General features: G+C 44.8%; 1 protein-coding gene across 3 annotated transcripts in view; it reads left to right on the top strand.

Annotated features, from left to right (window-relative positions):
• The first annotated feature begins 2,200 nt into the window (after positions 1–2,200).
• Positions 2,201–19,590, top strand: part of ABCA1 (ATP binding cassette subfamily A member 1) — a 108,866-nt gene continuing 91,476 nt past the window's right edge. The window contains exon 1 of one of the 3 annotated variants that reach the window (XM_028712743.2): positions 2,201–2,499. The gene's annotated coding sequence lies outside the window, so the exon portion shown is untranslated. Of the gene's footprint in view, positions 2,500–13,509; positions 13,651–15,929; positions 16,115–19,590 lie in introns of those variants that run through there. The other 2 variants (XM_028712744.2, XM_077921318.1) reach the window with 2 other exon arrangements.

Here is a 19,590-nt window from a genome sequence, read left to right as displayed (position 1 = left end):
ACATTCGAGAACTGAGGTACCACTGTAAATCCGGTAGACACAGAGGGGCAGAAGTCCACACACTCAACTTTCAGGAGAACTCCATTTATACTATACAGTGGTACCTCAGGTTACATACGCTTCAGGTTACATACGCTTCAGGTTACAGACTCTGCTAACCCAGAAATAGTGCTTCAGATTAAGAACTTTGCTTCAGGATAAGAACAGAAATCGTGCTCCAGCAGTGCAGCGGCAGCAGGAGGCCCCATTAGCTAAAGTGGTGCTTCAGGTTAAGAACAGTTTCAGGTTAAGAACGGACCTCAGGAACGAATTGAGTACTTAACTCGAGGTACCACTGCACAAGTACTAAACTGTGAGAATCCAGACTAGACAAGGTGTGTTCTGTCTCTCCCCGCCCCCCTTACCTGGAGAGAATGTCTCCTTTACCTTCCAGTCTATCAGATCCTCCACACAAGTGTTAGGCCTGCCCCCAACCTCATTTTCTTACTCATAGTGCCTTTCTTCTAGAAAAAAAGGTGTCAGTAGTACTCACCATGAAGTTGTTACAGTTAAGTGCCACACTTTTAACTAGTTATTTTCTTCTTGGCGGGGATGGATGAGAGTGGCAGTACCACATACCCTTGGGTACCCCCAGAAAAAGAGCACTTCTTACTCAGTCCAGAGGGTTCTCTGGGGATGAGCACCTGGGACTGTATCTGAGCAGAGCAAACATAGATGCAAACTGAGAGTGAAAGGTTAGGTACCAGGACCAGCCCTACTTTTAGGCAGAGCAAGGCAGTTGCCCAAGGCAAATAATGTTAGCTTTCAAATCTCAGCATCTCAGCAAGAAGCTGTGGTGACTGGGAGAGGGAAAGAGTAGGTGAAAGTAAGCCATGAGTAAAAAAAACCAAAAACCCCCCAAACCTACAGACTTCATCTGCCTGTTCCTGTGTGCCATAAATGCCCGCCGGCTGTGCCACATGGCACATCCATGTGGCAGGTCTCTCTCTGCATTTGTCTGTCTGATTCTGTCTGGTTGTCCGAGATTCCAGCACAGTCTGACGAAGAAGCCGAACCCAGGCTGCGTCAAAGCAGTCCGGTGGGGAAGATCAGCAGCAGAGAACAGCCTGTATGTGAATGGCTTCCACGCATCCTTACCGAGGGAAGGAAAAATGCCACAGTCAGGTATACTGTGGAGTGCAAACTTAAGCACAACCGATAATATGCGTAACAGAGGGCTTAGTGATGTAGCAGTTGTAGGACATGGGAGACCAGGACTCAAATCCATGCTCAGCCATGAAACTCAATGGGTGACCTTTGGCCAAGCACTGCCTCTCAGCCTACCCTACCTCACAGGGTTGTTGTAATGATAATTCAACCTGAAGCGAGGGCAGAGGCGGCAGGGCCTCCCGGGGGACTGATCCCCACTCTCCCCTTCCTCTTGGGGTAAAAAGGTAAAGGGACCCCTGACCATTAGGTCCAGTCATGACCGACTGGGGTTCCTGCACTCATCTCGCTTTATTGGCTGAGGGAGCCGGCGTACAGCTTCCGGGTCATGTGGCCAGCATGACTAAGCCACTTCTGGCGAACCAGAGCAGTGCACGGAAACGCCGTTTACCTTCCCGCCGGAGGTAAGTCCTAGGCTCTGTGGTTTAACCCACAGCGCCACCTGCATCCTCTTCCTCTCAGGGTAGGTGATCCCAAACCTATTTATCTACTTGCACTTTGACGTGCTTTTGAGCTGCTAGGTTGGCAGGAGCTGGGACCGAGCAACGGGAGCTCACCCCATCGCGGGGATTTGAACCGCCGACCTTCTGATCGGCAAGTCCTAGGCTCTGTGGTTTAACCCACAGCGCCACCTGCATCCTCTTCCTCTCAGGGTAGGTGATCCCAAACCCTCCAAGTGTCCCTGTTTTCCAGTTGACAGGAGCCATCCCGGTTTCTGATTTCCCGCTTACAGTGATGGCCAAACTTGGCCCTCCAGCTGTTTTCGGACTACAGTTCCCATCATCCCCAGCCACTGGTCCTGTTAGCTAGGGATGATGGGAGTTGTAGTCCCAAAACAGCTGGAGGGCCAAGTTTGGCCACCACTGCTGCTTCCATTGGTGAAATGCATGGCATCCCGCGTCGCCCTTTTAAGAGGCGTGCTTGTCCTCCACGTGCTGGCGGTGAGTGACTGAAATACATAAACAGAGGCAGAGCAGCAGCAGCAGCAGCAGCAGCGAGAGCAGAAGGAAGCCGCGGTTGACCGATAATAACCTCCTCCGTGCAGCGCCGGCGGAATCTATATAAGGAGCTCCGGGTTCAACAGATCTCCTGGTCTCCGTCCGTGGGGCAGCTGGCAAGGGGCAGAGGCAGATCTCCCCGCCGCCTTACTCGCCCCGCCTGCAAATATCAACCACCACACAATAACCCAGGTCCAGTGGGACTATCCTCAGGCTTCGTGGAGAGGACTTTTCTCTTTTCCATTCCCCATCGAAGGGGACAAGAAAGACACCCTCAGATCAAACTGGCGAGCAGGTAAAATGAGATGGGGTTGGTTTTTTTTGGGGGGGGGGGAAATGGGGTTGGGGCTGGGAAAATGGTTGGGGGTTCAAGAGGGTTGTTGAAAATCAGCCCACCCCCGGTTAAGATGGACTTTGGGGGGCTCCCCCTGCTTCCACCCACCCCACACCAGCCGCCCCATAGAAAGCTGCCGGGGCTTCCTTTGCGCCTATGCAAAACCGACACAAAGAGCCTCAGCGCTGGCGCCGAAAACAACTCACTTTGGGGGAACCTCGCTGTTTTTCTTTCCATGCTTTGCGTGGGGCTGGGGAAGCAGACCTCTGAGCATGTGCAGAGTGCGTTTTGTTCCTCTCTCACACACACCTTCCTCCCCCGCACGTTCCGAGCATGCCTGGGCGCCCTAGCACCCATATTTTTCTGTTCCGTTTCGTTTCGGTGCCTGTTGGGTGCAACTCCGGCCGGGAATTGGGACTCGTTTTGGAGAGGACAAAAGAGGCGAGGCGAGCCTGGCTTGGCGAGGCATGCAAATGTTTGGGCATCTAGCTAGAGACAAAAAGCGACGCCTCAAGTTGCTTGAGGTCCCCCCCAGATATATTTTCATTTCGTTTTCTTCCTTTCTATCCTGCCCCTCTTTGTTTCCCCCCTGTGTCAAAGCAACACATTTAGCTCCTCAGGGTTAGTTGAGGAGTGGAGGCAGCGCGCAGATTTCTTATTTTTCCTCTCGGCAGAAAAGGCTCTCTGCACGAGACTTGGGGCACCTTGAAAAGAAACAAATAAGGTTTCTGGCGGCATGGAGGGTTGGTTCCCTTGGAGCCGAGCCTGAGAGAGGGAGCCTGTTTTTCTCTTTTTCTCTCTTTCGACGGCTGCTTTATCAGAAGACGCCTGCAGTTGGGGCTGTTGAGGCAAGACCCAAAAAAAAAATAAAAAATAGGGCTGCGAGGAGAGACAGACAGATACGAGGAGCTCTAAGTAGCTAGAAATGACCGAGAGTAACCCCGGGGTACGTATGGCAGCTTAATGAAAGCCACCAGCCTGGCAAATGGAACAATAATAATAATAATAATGGTGCAAATCCATCTCATCTGATGGATTTTGCACCTCAGCCCTGGTAAAAAAGCACTCTGGACACAGGACAAGTTTTTTGGGTTTTTTTTTGGGGGGGGGGTTTGCAAGGAGAAGCAACATATAGCAATAACAATATATTTGAAAGAATAGTAGCAATAAGTTTAAAACATGCTTCTGGTCTTTTGGCCCACTGTTGTGGAAACGGATTCCATTCTTTGTGAGTCAGGGCCCAACAGGAACTGAGAGTTTTGTTTTGCAAGGGTTGGGATAGGAAAAAGGAAGCCCAAGGGAACAGGGACTAGCAATGGTCATTTTCCTGCCCAAGCTGATGTACAGTGCGATCCATTGGTCTGGGAGCATTGTAAATATGTGAACGAAAAGGCCATAGTTGTGTTGGGGTGTGTGTGTACAGTATTGGTGATAAATGAGAGTTTGGTATTGTATGCATATGGTTGTGTTTGTGGATTAGGTTAACAGCCTGGGTAAAAATCCGCCCCCCTCAGCCATGAAGCTTGTTAGGTGAGCTGAAGACCCTCACCCACCTTCTCTCAGCCTTACCTACTTTACTGGGTAGTTGTGGTGGTGGGGAAGGAAAACCATGAATCAAACCCCGCTCTGAGTTCTTTGGAGGAAAGTTGAGAGACAAATGTGGCAAATAAACAAGAATAAAAAGAAGTTTGAGATGGATAGCAGGGGTTTTATTTCTTTGATGCACCTTTTCCTCCATGGACTTCAAGGCAGCAAACATGGTTCTCCCCCCCCCCCATTTAATCCCCACAACGATGCTGCAGGCGTGTCAGGCCGAGAGGCAGTGACTGGTCCATGGTCACCCTGTAATCTTAATGGCCGAGTAGGGATTCAAACCCTAGTCTCTCAGTTCCAACACTCTAACCGCTATGCAACACTGGCTCTCTTAAAAAAACAACAACCCATGTTTTCAACTTTAAATTTAATGAGTTTGTTTCTACCCAGTGAGCTTGTTGCAATTTCAGGTTTGTTTGTTTTTTATTTTAAAAGTGTGCTTAGAAATCATTTTCATGAAGCATCACTGTAGATCCTACATGCATGTCTTTAGTCGCTTGCACATACTGTGTAAACCAATTGCTGTTCCCCAGCGTCAATACCCCTGACTTGTATGACTGGCACACAGTTGTCCATTACACCACCCGACGATACCATCATTGCAAGTTTTAAATAAGATCTTCCTCAGAAATGATGACGCCAAACGTTCTTTCTCTGTATGGAGATCTTTTTCTAGGACCTTGGCGGGTGATGCATTGGCCCTCAAGATATTGCTGAACTAGGATTTCCATCATCCCTGCCCATTAGTCAGTCTGATGGAGCCTGATGGGAACTAGAGTCCCAACAACATCTGCAGGGCCACATCCTGCTCACCAATTGTGAAATTCTGCAGAGTGCCTTTTTGATGTTGCTGCACATCATCTTCATATACATGGAACTAGCAAACTAGGGAGAGACCTTGTAGCTGAACCCATTCCCCAAAGTTCTCCAACTGCAGGGAAGACACAATTATTCTGTCTGCGCGAGGTTCATTTTGCCTCCTTATAGTGTAGAGTTTCCCCACATCCTGGAATGTGCCTTATCCAAGCCATCCTCCCGCTTCTTCTCTGCTGTGTAAGCTTCCCCTGCTCCCTGTCCTGCTTTTCTATCCTGTGGCCTTGTGAAACTCCAGCTGTTTTTGTTCTAAAGCAGTGCTCTTGGTTCATCCAAGGTCACAGCGAGGGCCAGCAGTCCTGGCTGGTTCTCCACGTGGACCGAATGTACATCTTGCAATGTGTCCTAGAACTGCCTGCTTGGCTGCAGCAGGGGAAAGGGTCCCTAAAGGCAGAAAAGACAGGAGTGGACTCACATCTTCCTATTCCACCCCACACTACGGCAGAAGTTCTCCTCTTCCTGCCAGGGAACATTCAGTGAAGTTAAGAGGGAGGGTAACTAAAATCACAACTTGCTTGTCCCATTCCTCCCATGCCTGTGGAGGAAGGTGACTAGAAGCTTAACATCTGCAGCTACTTCTGGGGTCATTTTTAAAGATGTAGGTGCTGTGACCTGGCCAGGACCTAGAACCCCTACTTTCACCAAAAGATACTTCAGGAGGCTCACAGTGCTGGGATCACAGCAAAGTAAATGACCAACGACCTGATTCCTAAGGGTCATTGGAATTGCTCTCTGTGAAAGTCAGTTTCATTTTTTTGAATCTGGTTTGATAGTCATCTAGTTTAGCCCTTCAACGCAGGAATCTTTTGTCTAACAAAAAACATCTCTGTAGTGAGTTTCCCATTCCAGGACTTCTTCCAGTGAAGTCAGCCTAGAGTTGGAACTGTAGGCAATTTCCTGCAAGTAGAATAACCATTTCATTTATATCCTACTTTTCTTCCAAGGCAGCATAGCAATGTGATTGGTACTCTTCCCACTGGCATTCTATTCTACCAACAAACCTGTTAGGTAGGCTAGGCTGAGCTATATTAAGTGACCCAAAGTCACTGCATGAGTTTCATGGCAGACTGGGGTTTTTGAACCCAGGTCTTCCTGGTCCAACACACTTAACCACTACACCTCATTGGCTCTCACCAAGTAATAATAATGAGAGATAGTCAAATCAGTGTTTTGGATTGCAGAACTCCTAAATAGTCATTCTGTTTATAAAAGACTGCAAAAAAAATTAATGAATTATGTAATATAAGTCAATAAGATAATTCCAGCAAGCAGAAAGCAATTATGCTGATGACTACAATTATAACAAAAGATTAATGTTTCCTGCTGCAGCTTTCTTTTTAACTTTACCTCTTATCTGCTGCGATAAATATCTTTTAATGAACTTTTGCAGGTGGCAGAACAAACAGACTTTTATGTTTTTATGGTCTTGATTCAAGACTCTTGAATTTTCTATGATAGTGACATGGAAATCAAATGCAAGCATTCTTGCGTTCCCATTTGATACTCTTTGTGTGCAACAATTCCATTATCTCTGCATGAAAATATGTCCCTCTCTCTATGTCTCTGTGTGCAATCACAGTCCCTTCCCAGGACAGATGGAGCATTCTGGGCTTCTGTGAGACATTCTGCAGATTTGCGCTAAACACATAGCGTTGGGGTCTCCTGGGGCACCATATTGTTGACATGGCAGATGTAACTGCTCCCTCTGATCTACTGGAGTCCATTGTGTTGATGGGAGCTTGAACACATGCTGTTGTTCTATCATTCAGCTTGTCTCCTCTTGCATCTGTCTCCTAAGGCAGTGATTTCATCAATGCCCTTAGCGTGAATATCTTCTGCTACTCTGCAGATAAAATTGACTGCTAAAATGCATGCCACACAATCCTCTAAATCGTTCTAGAGAAAGGTTCTTCCTATTTGAAAAAGTAATGGCTATCCATTAGGGAATCAGTCTGTTCTCCCTCAGTTAAAAATATTAAATAAGGGAGGCTTCCTCTTGTCTTCCTGTGTTATGTTCTATCAGGTTAGATTTGGCTTTTGATAGAATACCACATGGGTGTTACTGCAGGCGGCAAATTGATTGTGTGGTTTTTATAAAGTGGATCGCATATTATTTTTGTTTGAAGAAGAGCCTGACAATTGAAAATGTGTTGGGCCTTAATTCGTCCACCTTTTGATCACTTCTGAACTAAAATGTCTTCACTGCAGTCGCTGAGGACATTTATCTTCACTTTTCTAGTATTCATAGAAAGACTCAGCCGTTATATACATATAAGATACAGTTCCTTGGTTCTTTCTGTATGTCACATTCTTGGATAACCAGGGGATAGGAAACACCGGATGGGGCTATTGAAATTGAGCTTCCGTTCTCAGTGGTTTCTGTTGACTTCCATGGTACAAAATTGTCTGCAGCCAGCAAAATCACACTTTTATAGCAACTGGGTGTAAAGAGATCTGCAAAATGGGAGCCAGAAAGGAAAAGTTTACTGAGCTATGCCTGATGCAGAATATTGGCTAGAAATCCAGGGAACAAAGGAAGTTGCATTATGAAATGTGACACAGACCTCCAATGTGGGTTTCACTTCCTCTCTGTACCCTAGGATCTATCTATTCTCCATATAAATGGCACTGAACACTTTTCTTATTCCACGCTGTTACTTTTATAGAGTAGTGCAGCTATGAACCTGTGGGATTGCAGTCCCATTTTGATGGAGTTTGTGTTAAATGCTTGGGAGACTTGGCTCCCACTTTAACATTAGTGTTCCTTTTTCTGTTTTCTGTTATGTATGATTCATGAAGGGGAAAAGTCTGCTCCCTTTGCACTTTTCAGCCTTGGTCACTAGACGAAAACATGTGATCCTCAGTCAAGTACTGTGTCAGAAAGACAAGACAGACAGGCAGGCAGCCGGATAGGATGAAAAACTGTTGACACTATGTTTTCTCCTCCCAGACAAAGCCGCTTAATTCTGTGAGCAAATAAGAAGTACAAGGGGGGGGGGGGGTTGATTCAGAGAGAGACCACTTACAGATTAGCTCTATCAATTTAAATGACAAGTTTTAATTGTCCCTTCGTTCCTTCTAATAAATTCTTGACTTGGGTTGGGGATAAATGCTTCGCAAAGGTGTAAGCGTCAATATCAGGCTCCTGCTTCTTCTTTAACATGAATGACTACATTGAATTGGACATTTTATCCCCCTAGCTCTGCTCCCAAATAGCTCTTAGGTTAATCCAATAAAGAAACACTTTCTTCACATCATGTTAACTCCATTAGGAAGCAGTTAGTGTGTTAGGTGAGAAAGAGAGTGCTTTTTTAGACATGAGTTTGAGCTAGTCTGGACTGGAGACACCAATTTTTTTTGGGAAAAGCAGCTGGGAGGATAGTCTTTCCTCAAAATAAACTCTGGCTTCCACTTCTAACAGGCAATCTGAGGGGTGCTGCAGAAATAAGAAATCAAAATTACATACCAAGCTGACTTGATTGTCTGCATGAAATCAATGGGGTTTCCCCCCCACCCACTCCTTTAATAGGCTTAGGTTGCAATTCTGTACCTGCTTACCTGGGAGTAAGTCCATTTGAACTCAGTGGGGCTTACTTCTGAGTAAACATTAGATTGTGCTGTTAGATCAATGGGTAGACTAATCAGCTAAAACTTCGCTGATAAATTAGGGGTGACACTTTGAATCAGGTGGCAAATTATAATCTTAACCCTGAGTGCTAGCTTTTGTTTAATAGGCCAGCACCCTCTTTGGTATATCAAAAGGCCCCACTGTTGAGTAGAATGCTCATTTGTTAAAGTAAGTCAAATCAATCATTGAAAAGCTGAAGTATTCACTAAAAATCCTTTAACCGCCCTCCTTCTTTTTAACGCACAACCCAACAAGCACCCTTGATCTTGCACTATTTGTAGTTACTGTTATTAAAGTGGGACAGAAGAGAGGCATTGTAAAACTGTGTGTGCCTTTCAGTGTTGGGCTCACATGGGCAATGCAATACACCAATTCAGCATCTCTGAAATGGGGATTTGAGTCCCTTGAGCCAGTCTCAAATCTCTGTTTTGCCTACAGTGGGCTTGTTCGTACTTCTGCTATCTTGTTTAATACGTTGCTGGTACAGTGTGAATGTCGCCCTATGTGCTGCTTCTGTTGGTTTGGTGCTCCACTTGTGAGTGGCAACCAGGTGTACAATCTGATTGTATGGTTACAGTAGTTCCTGGCCCATGCTAGGACACTGGTGTGCTTCCATTGTGTTTCCTGGTACTGACATAAGAACAGACCACACAATCCAGACAATCCGTGTTTAATTGCCACTTGAAGAATGACAGTCCAGCACTTTCTGAAGACTGTAAAGTTCAGGGAGTGCCCCCTGTCCAGTTCTTTAGAGGTAGATTTTTAAAGTAGTTCTGAGAACTTGACACCAGAGGGCAGAGTATTTACCGGCATACAAACACATGGAGGTATTTATACCCAAGGGACAATTTCTGTAGAAAGATAAACAAGAATTAAGGTTGTACGGTACTGTTGCATGCTTGAACGCTACAGTAATGAGACTTTGAACTAATATGAGCGAGAGACTATGTGTATGCATTTTAGGCTGCAATCCTAGACTCACTAACCTAGAGAAAGCTCCATTAAGGTCAATGGGATTTAGTTTTGAATAGACCTTACTGTGCTGGCCAGTTCTGTTGGTCTACCCTGTTGCCCCGCAACAACTGAGAACAGAAGGTATGCCAAAGCGCTTGAAACATTTCATTGTGGCTTCTCACTGTGGAGGAGAAACGACAATGTTGGGCAAGCTGTTGCCCAAGGGCCCATTGATGTGCTTCCAAGGAACCAAAGACTCCTCCCAGGACACACTTTGACAGCAGTTGCCCTAGAGCAAGGTTAGCCGATGTGGTGGCTTCTAGATGTTGTGGGCTACACCTCCTTGCAACCCCAGCCAGCATGGCTGATGCTTAGGGATAATGGTAGTTGTAGCCCAAAACTTCTGGTGGGTACCATGTTGGCTACCCTTGCCACGAAGAAACAATTGTTTTTAATCTCATTCAAATAAACCAATTCCCATGGCTGTAAATCCATATACAGTATATGGAATCCATGTTAAACCTGAAAACTAATCTCATCATCTGGGACTCTGTCTGGCTTTGGAGATACTGTAGTTTGTCTTGAGTTTTTCTTATCTCATTCATGGGCTTGTTTACTGGCGATAAAAAGAAGACTAGACATGATTAATTCAACATTTTATTGTATTTTATTTGACTTAGTCAGTCCAGAATCTTGATTAGTCCCCACCACCAAAAACTATTGGCTTCACTTGGAAGTTTGCAAGGTTGGGTGGCGGTATATTGGAAATCTCATTATAGCAAGAGAGCATATTTTATTATGGATGCCGTTAATAATGGCTTTTACAGTCCGCATCATAGCTTACGGTCTTCTGTTCTGCATTGATTGGTAAATACTACTTATTCTTTTCCCTGCAATGCATTGCCAGTAATCTCTCATATCTCTTTCAGAGATGAGGTTCTCTAAACACTGCTGTCCTCTCTGGCCAGAATTTTACTGAGAGTGAAATATCCTCCACTTTCAGAATGTAAACGATCTTCTTATGGATTGATAAGTTCAGCTCTTGTTTTCACTGGCAACGTTTGGGACTTCCAGCGTTTTATGTGGCACTGTCTCATAAAATTACATCTGGGTGTTTCATGGTTTTATGCGGATAAAACATAATGCCAGTAAAAAATATCACTTGACTTGTAGAAAGCTCTTGAATTTACGGTGAGGTCATAAGCCAGTTGAGTTGGCCTGCCAGTCAGCCCCATCTTCACTGCTATATGAGCTCATCAATTGGAGAAGCACTGTGAAGTATTCAGCCTGAAATTGTTAGATACCCTGACATAATTTGTGCCCTTTATATATTGCCTCATTTCGCCATTTCAGAGAAGGAACTATTCCTTTCTTCAGGGGCAGAGCTCCAAAATGTGTTTGAAATTTCAATCTGGCATTCCTGTCGGGGGCCTCTGGGCTGTATGGAGGCCATTCTGTGAGAGGACGAGGAGAAAAAAGAAGTTTGAAGCAAAGAATCCTTTTCCCTAAGAAAAAGACCTGGAAAAGGAAATGTGGTTGCTGTGTGATTGTACGGTGGTACCTCAGGTTAAGAACTTCATTCGTTCTGGAGGTCTGTTCTTAACCTGAAACTGTTCTTAACCTGAGGTACCACTTTAGCTAATGGGGCCTCCCGCTGCCACCGCACGATTTCTGTTCTCATCCTGAGGTAAAATTCTTAACCCGAGGTAGTATTTCTGGGTTAGCGGAGTCTGTAACCTGAAGCGTCTCTAACCTGAAGCATCTGTAACCTGAGGTACCACTGTACATCCTTGGTGTGTTGTTTTTAAAGCATTAGAAAGTGGTGGAATGGTCCAGACTGGGACTATGGTACATAGGGGTGTGGGGTTTGGCTTCAACCTCCCCATGGCATTTTTCTACCAAAAATTTTTGCCCCTTCCTCCCCGTTATGATACCCCAGAAATACCATTCCAGTAAAAGACAGCTTTGGGGCAAATACCAGCTGGAGCCTGGAGGAGAGATTTTAGCAGGAAATGGCAGACTCTCCCCCTTCTCCATACCTTGTGGTCCAGACCCTACCACCACCAACTGCTGTAAGTAACAATCCCAGGATGGGTGGTCATGTGGTAAAACCTATCTTCCGTTTTGGCTCCAGCTCAGTATTCAGTACTGTTGCTACATTTTGAGGAAATAAAAGTGACTACTGAGGTATTGTGGGAAATCAAAATGGTAGCCTAGCTCCCATCAGGAAAATACCGTATTTTTTGCACCATAACACTCACTTTTTTCCTCCTAGAAAGTAAGGGGAAATGTCTGTGCGTGTTATGGAGGAAATGCCTACGGGTGGCATGCCTACGGATTTTCCTCCTCTAAAAACTACGTGCGTGTTATGGTCAGGTGCGTGTTATAGAGCGAAAAATATGGTAATTGTTTAAGGGGGGTATGGGTTTCAGAAGTGAGTCCTGCCGTGACACTGGGTCCCAGCAGTTGCCCAAAGATACTGGGTGCTGACACTAGGCCTGCCACCTTGATCTTGAGGGGAACATGGGATGGAAAAGCTGGTGAAGTATATCATTGTACATTCTAGCACCTGGAAAGGAGATTACAGGATAGGCTCTGGATTTCTATCATAATGCTTCGCATACAAAAGAGATTTGTCCTTTCTCCTTCATTGATTGCATTTCCTGACTTATCTAGAGTTTGTCCGTTGATGATTTCATCCGCATGTTGCTTTTCCACAAAAAAGAAGAAACATGGCCAAAGCAGGGATGTGTATCACAGTGCAAAAACAGTTAGAAAAATGTAACATAATAAATCAGCAACATGGAGCAATTTACGGAAAGCAACATTTCAGTACTATAAATATAACCAGATTATATTAACAACATGACACTGTTGCAATAGCAAAAATAACAAGGGAGCCTAACACCTTGATCATTACAAAAAATAAACCCTCCAACACTGTTACTCACAGTTTCTCTCCTGCAGCATCTTGCAAGCTTCCAAAGATGCAAAGCACAGGGTATCTGCAAAAACCTCTCCCATTTGGCCATTCTCCCATGATATTTAGACCAGCATTATCTAAATTTGTGGAGCTAAACAGGACTTCAGAGTCCCATAACTTAGAGTTTTCCCCAAAGATGTTTTATTTTTTATTTTTTTGCAGGAGAAAGTTCTTAGGCACACTGGCCTGTGTTTCTTAAAACCCCATGTCTGTCATTTCGTCAAAGCATATCAAGCTGTGAATGTTTAGAAGCTCTTATCAAGAGAGGTAAACCTGAGACGTTTACAGTCTGGCGGCAGATTGGCACACAGCCATTCTTAACCATTATACTTTCAAGCTGCTGTAATTAATTTGATGATTTGCCTAGCATGCTTGCCTAAGTGTTGCTGCTGCCTCCTCTGCCCTGACCCACTGGGACGGCACCAGGACCTGACACTGTTACCACCAGGTATGGAGGTGTTTTGAAATCCAACTCTGCCAAGCCTTACATTGTTAGCAATGTAAAATAAGGCAGGGATGTCAAGTTACTGATAAAGTTAACACAAGCTGAACATTATTCCTGTAACAGCAAGGCACGGAAAGATGTGTAATGGCCACAGCATGGCCAACCATATATATATATATGCTCTTTTATCTGATGCAATGTGTAGAAAATTGCATCTGTCTGCAGTTCTGCAGTGCACTTGCTATTTTTAAGAATGAAAGCTGCTTTTTAAAATGCTTAAACGTCAACACTGGGATTCCTATTGTTCAGATACATTTCAATATCTCAAGGTTGAGGCGAATTATTGTGGAGTTGCTTTGAAATCTAGATAGAAGATGTAGGGAAACTTTAAAATCTGGTTATCAGAAAGCATTGCTTTTGGGATTCCAGAAAGCACATCTGACCCTATCGGCTCCATTCATCTGATAATGGCTCGGCCCCAAGGTTTGAGGTTCAAAGCTCACAGCCACTGCTGACATTTGTGACCGGGACAGCACTTGGCGTGGACTACAGTGCTTCATAGAACTTAGATAGCAATAAGCTGGGTCTCTTGGAGGTATTACTAGTTGAAAATCTAGATTTGCAGAGTAGATTCAGGTAAGTCTTTCAGCTTTGTAAGATTTTGAGTGGAACTGCCTGCTTAAATTACAGCTGTGGGTAACTTTATCGATGACATTCCTTACAGTTTCTGTGCAATCCTACCGGTTTGTACCTTCTGTGCAACATAAAGAGGTAATTGACTACCCTAGCTATTTTTTATTTTATTTTGGGTGGTGGGGAGATCCTTCCAAAAGGAATCCTTTTGAGAAATGGTGCAATGTGACCGTCGTTCGGTGTTTGTTATTTTGTAGAACTTTTCTGCCTTTCTTTCGGAAAACCAACAAGAAAAATAGCTGGTGGTGTCCTTTTTGTGAAAAAATTATTACTTGTTTCAAAAGCTTTGAATGGTTAGTTTATTTGGAAAACCTAAAATCCTGCTGATCAGCTCTTTGGGAGCTGTAGGGTGTGGGATGATGGTGGCTGAATTCAGATCTCTGCTCAACTCCAAAACTGACCATCAGGACTTTAAAATTTTGATTTTGGTTTCTATGAGCTGTTGAGCCCATGTTTTGTGGCACCATTTTAGGACTTCAGTCTGAAACAGTGTCCATTAGCCCTACCAGCATCACAATGACTGTTCACTGTGACCAGTATATAGATATTCATTCTCTCTCTCTCTCTCTCTCACCCAGTTCAACACTATTTTATTATTGTTGTTTTTAACTGAAAAACGTACTACATTAGATGATGTTATTTTGAAAGGAACTTTGCTCAAATTAGTTAGGAATCTGACGGCCTTATGGTGCGGATCCTGTCTAGTGTGCTGGGCCTCAGCCTTTTAGTCAATCAATCAATCAATCAATCAATCAATCAGTTTCTTATGGTCATAGATCAGCATTTTTAAAATAGCTAAAATACAAAATTATAAAAGCAAGATACAATAAAAACAAGCCAGAATATAGAGCAGGGAGACATGAGTAACTGACCAGCAGGTTAAAACAGCTAGAATTATAACACTTACTAAAGCGATCCAGTTGAAGACTGAGGGAAAAAATCATGTGTCTGAAAGACAAGATTTCATGCCCAGATTAATATTGGTTTATTTTTTGGTAGCCTTTTAGTTAGGAAAATGGTGGTGGGCTGCGTGTTATTTTTGCTTCTGTTGTTTAATCACTTGCCAGATTCTAAGGATCGTAACTGTGCAAATTTGAAAGGAGGAAATTTTTGTTGGTACAACACTGGACTAAAGCATGTAAAAGTCCAATTAAAACAGATCTTAAGAGAGGGAAGAGAGGAGAGGAAGGGGAAAGAGGGGAGAGGAAGGGGAAAGGTACACTAACAGCACAATCCTATTTATGCCTACACAGAAGTAAGTCTCACTGAGTTAAGTGGGACATACTCCTAGTTTAGTGTGTATAGGATTCTACCTTAAGGCTGAAAATGGTATGCACACATATCTCTAAGTAAGGGTAAGCCTTATGGACCACAGGTGAGCTTACCTCTGAATAAACAAGCATAGGAACATATTGTTTGGTTCCACTCCTAAGCACACTTACTAGCGAGTAAGTCCCTAGGGACTTAATTAGATTTTTTTCTAACGAGACATACTTAGAAATGCAGCACACAGAGAAGAATTCAGGATATGTATATAACCAAGGCCTGTAGTACTGATGCATTTTATTGAAGGCAGCAAAAGCCAACCTGGTTGTCCAAAAATATAACATTCTTGAAGGCACAATCCTGCACCTCACTTGATTTCTGATTGCTTGAACATAAATGGTTTGATGAGTTGTGGTTGATTCTATGGACTGACTCGATGGAAGAGCGCTGTGCACTGATGTGATATCAAAATTCTGGTGATTGAACTGGATGGCTTGTTCACACATGCAACACCACCACCTGAAACTGTAGATATAAAGCAATGCAGGTGTGAACCAGCACTAAACGCCGTCAGACCTTTAGGTGGGCATGGAGTTCCAGTTGGATCAAGACTGGGGTGCAGGCGCTGTCCCCCCAATCTGAAAAGGGCAATGTGTATATAAATGGATAATTATCTGATGCCGTCTCCAACCATAATGGTTGATGGGTGCAAAACAAGAATGGTGGAAGCACTGTTTGGACAGCTGGCCTGTTGCAAGTGGCTGTTGTAATTTGGTGTTCTTTTCCCCAAAGTTGGAATGGCCAAGAAGAACTCACCTTTGAGAGTTTAATCTTACATTATATTTAAAAGTCAAACACTGCTTGCAATAGGAGTTGGATCCAACCTTTGATCTTTATTATGAAAGAGCCTGGACTGATTCCTCTCACCACCACCCCAGGCTCAAATAGTTTTATCTGTTCTCGGAGCAAGGACAGCACATCAGAAACAGCAGGGCGAGCTGGCGTTAGCATGCCAAGATCGTCTGCAGCTGCCCTGCGGGCTCTGTATTTGGGAGATGGAAGAACAGCTCAGTCTCTCTAGTCCTTCGTTCCTTGTCTTTCATTAGAAGGGCAGGAAGTGAGTGGTGCCTTTAATGCAGAGGTGAGAGGTGTGTGGCCTGTGATATAGCATGGGCAACCGTTGGGGTTGATGGTAACTGTAGACGGGAAACATCTAAAGGGCCACTCATTCTCCATCCCTGCTCAACACAAGTATGCCAGAGATGAAAGAGAAAACTCTATGTACTTCATGGTGGATTGTTTCATAGAATTATAGAATTAGAAGGGACCACAAGGGTCATATAGTCCAAACCGACTCTGGGGTTGCGGCGCTCATCTCACTTTATTGGCCCAGGGAGCCGGCGTACAGCTTCCGGGTCATGTGGCCAGCAGGACTAAGCCGCTTCTGGCGAACCAGAGCAGTGCACGTAAACGCCGTTTACCTTACCACCGGAGTGGTACCTATTTATCTACTTGCACTTTGACATGCTTTCGAACTGCTACGTTGGCAGGAGCTGGGACCGAGCAACGGGAGCTCACCCCGCCGCAGGGATTTGAATCGCCGACCTTCTGATCGGCAAGCCCTAGGCTCTGTGGTTTAACCCACAGCGCCACCCGCTTCATACTGGACTGCAATACCTGATGTCCGTACATTCAGCAATGTCTATACCAGGGATAGATAAGCTGTGGTCCTGCAGTTGTCATGATTATGACTGCTACCATCCCTGGTCATAATGGTTGGCGATTATCCAATCCAACCCCTCATTTATGCCGTCCCCTGGGGTGAGGTATGCTGGTCTACTGGTGGGGTTGTAACTGTGCTATGCTGTGATTATGTAGAGGTGTTCACCATCTGGGGCACTAACTCTGTTTGGTGCTGATCCGTGGAATTGTGGAGTAGCTCAGTAGGTAGAGCATATACTTCAGGGTCATGGGTTCGAGCCCAACGTTGGGCAAAATATTCCTGCATTGCAGGGGGTTGGACTAGATGACCCTCGTGGCCATCTGCTTCCAAGTCTACAATTCTGTGATTCTATGCTGGTGCTGAAATTTGTGCAGTCTTATTGGGAGTTCCTGGGTCATGCTATAAGCACCTCCAGACCATGTTAGCTAGATTGCAAACCTGCCAGAAAATCACATCCTGCTCTGTGGAGACCAGTGTTGAAACTTCAGAGTAGAGGTCTTATTACACAGATAGAGCAAACTGGGAATCTCAGGAGCCATGAGGGCTATATCCTTCCTTCCGTTCTTCATTTTTAATAATAATTAAAAAATAGAGCCTGGTTTCTCAGAATTGCCATATTTTTTGCTCTATAAGACGTACCAGACCACAAGACGCATCTAGTTTTTGGAGGAGGAGGAGAAGAAGAAAAATATTCTGAAACTCAGAAGCCAGAACAGCAAGAGGGATCGCTGCGCAGTGAAAGCCGCGATCCCTCTTGCTGTTCTGGCTTCTGGGATAGCTGCGCAGCCTGCATTCGCTCCATAAGCCGCACACACATTTCCCCTTACTTTTTAGGAGGGAAAAAGTGAGTCTTATAGAGCAAAAAATATGGCATTTCTTTGTTTTTTAAAGCATAATTCACAACTGTGTTTTTAATTGAAACTGCTTTTGGGGTGTTTTTAATTGTAATTGGTTTTAGAATATTTTAACTCTTTTGTTTTTTAATTGTCTTATGTTTGTATTGTCCTGGGCACCTCCAGGAAGAAGGGCAGGATATAAATTTAATGAATAAATAATAATAATAAAATGAAGAGAGTGGTATGTTTCCTAGTATAGTTAAGCCCTACTGCCAAGAGCCTTTGCTGTCCGCTCTCCGGTTTTATAACATTGCTCAGTCACTGACTAAATAGTTACTTTTTAGGGGAAAGGTTCTCCCCCCCCCCCCCGCCATGCCATTTTTTCTCCTAGTCAGAGAGCAAACAACTGTATTGTTTGCCAAAGCTTCCCTCTTCCCTAAGGCTGTTTAATGTTTGTTCAGTACAGCTGTGGTGAAGGATGAGTTGAGAATGAAATGCAACTGCACAGTTTTAATTTCCAACACCCCTTAAACTATACAGCTGTGAAAATATGGCCATGGGTAATGGGCGTACCCTGCCAAGGTGCAGAGACTGATTTTAGGTTATTGTATGGGGTGTTAGAGGAGGGGTAGTACCTCTGGTGGGAGACATGTTGTGCTCCTTCTGGGGTAGTTTGCCCACCTTTGGTCCCCACCCTGCATTCATCTCGTGACTCCTAGAAGTTGTCAGCATAAAACAGCAGCCAAACCCCAGGAATGGCTTTGACTGACTGGCTAAACCAGGTGAAGATAGCCAATGGGCCTCAAACCCTTGGTGAGTTAGGGACTTGCCCTTCATGCAAAGACAGGCTCCGGCAGATTGATTGGAGGAGAGCAATAGTGGGTCCAATGGTCAAGAAGGCGGTTTCTGCACATGCTGTAGAGCAGCCTTTCTCAACCTGTGGGTCCCCAGATGATGTTGAACTACAACTCCCATCACCCCTAGCTAACATGGCCAGAGTTCAGGGATGATGGGAGTTGTAGTCCAACAACATCCAGGGACCCACAGGTTGAGAACCGCTGCTGTAGAGGGAAGTGAGGGGCAGATGGGGGCTTGTCCACCTGGGAAGGTAGTCCATTTATGAGAAGGAAAACTCTGATCTTAAACCGCCACTGCCTTGTGGGATATCTCCAGGAGAAGAAAAGGCTAAGGAATAAATTCTACACAAGTCTGGAGTGGAGTCCCTAAGACAGTTGGATGGTGCCTTGTACGCCTCCTTCCAGAAACTCCTGCAGCCAAACTGGTGCCAAGCATATTGCTGTGCTTTCCGTTGGACCAAGCTAGGCTGAGTGAGAGGGTTTTGTGATCTGGGCAGCCCAGGACCTCCATATAAACTGCCCAGGCTTGCACCCCGGGGAGGTCACTTTGGTGCTGATAACACAGCGGTTTGACTTCGCTCCCAGAGGCGCACTGTCGAGACTGATGCAAACAATAGGAGGCTGAAAAGGAAGACTTTTAGGGGGTTTTTGGAGCTGCAGAAGCATACTGTCCTGGGCTGCCTTTGGGGTGCTCAGAAATGACATCTGGCCATGCCAACCTTCCTAAAATAAAGGCACGGACACTGAGGTCCAGCGCCGAGGGCCTTCTGGCGGTTCCCTCGCTGCCAAGTTACAGGGAACCAGGCAGAGGGCCTTCTCGGTAGTGGCACCTGCCCTGTGGAACGCCGTCCCACCAGATGTCAAAGAGAAAAATAACTACCAAACTTTTAGAAGACATCTAAAGGCAGCCCTGTTTAGGGAAGCTTTTAATGTTTAATAGGCTATTGTATTTTAGTGTTTTGTTGGAAGCCACCCAGAGTGGCTGGGGTAATAATAATAATAATAATAATAATAATAATAATAATAATAATAAATTTGTGCTTAGAATTTTGCACTTTCTGCTTCGTGGATTAAAAGCAGTTCCTTCCTGAGAATCGGTGTATCACTGTCACACTTTCCTCCCTGACAATTGCCACAGGGCAAGCTGCTTGAAAGGTTCGTGGATCAAAGCTCCACCTCTTCATCCCTTTGGTGCAGCTGT

The sequence above is a fragment of the Podarcis muralis genome, chromosome 17 (genome assembly GCF_964188315.1).
Source record: "Podarcis muralis chromosome 17, rPodMur119.hap1.1, whole genome shotgun sequence".
Taxonomy (NCBI): Eukaryota; Metazoa; Chordata; class Lepidosauria; order Squamata; family Lacertidae; genus Podarcis; species Podarcis muralis.
This window is presented reverse-complemented; position numbering and strand designations above follow the sequence as displayed.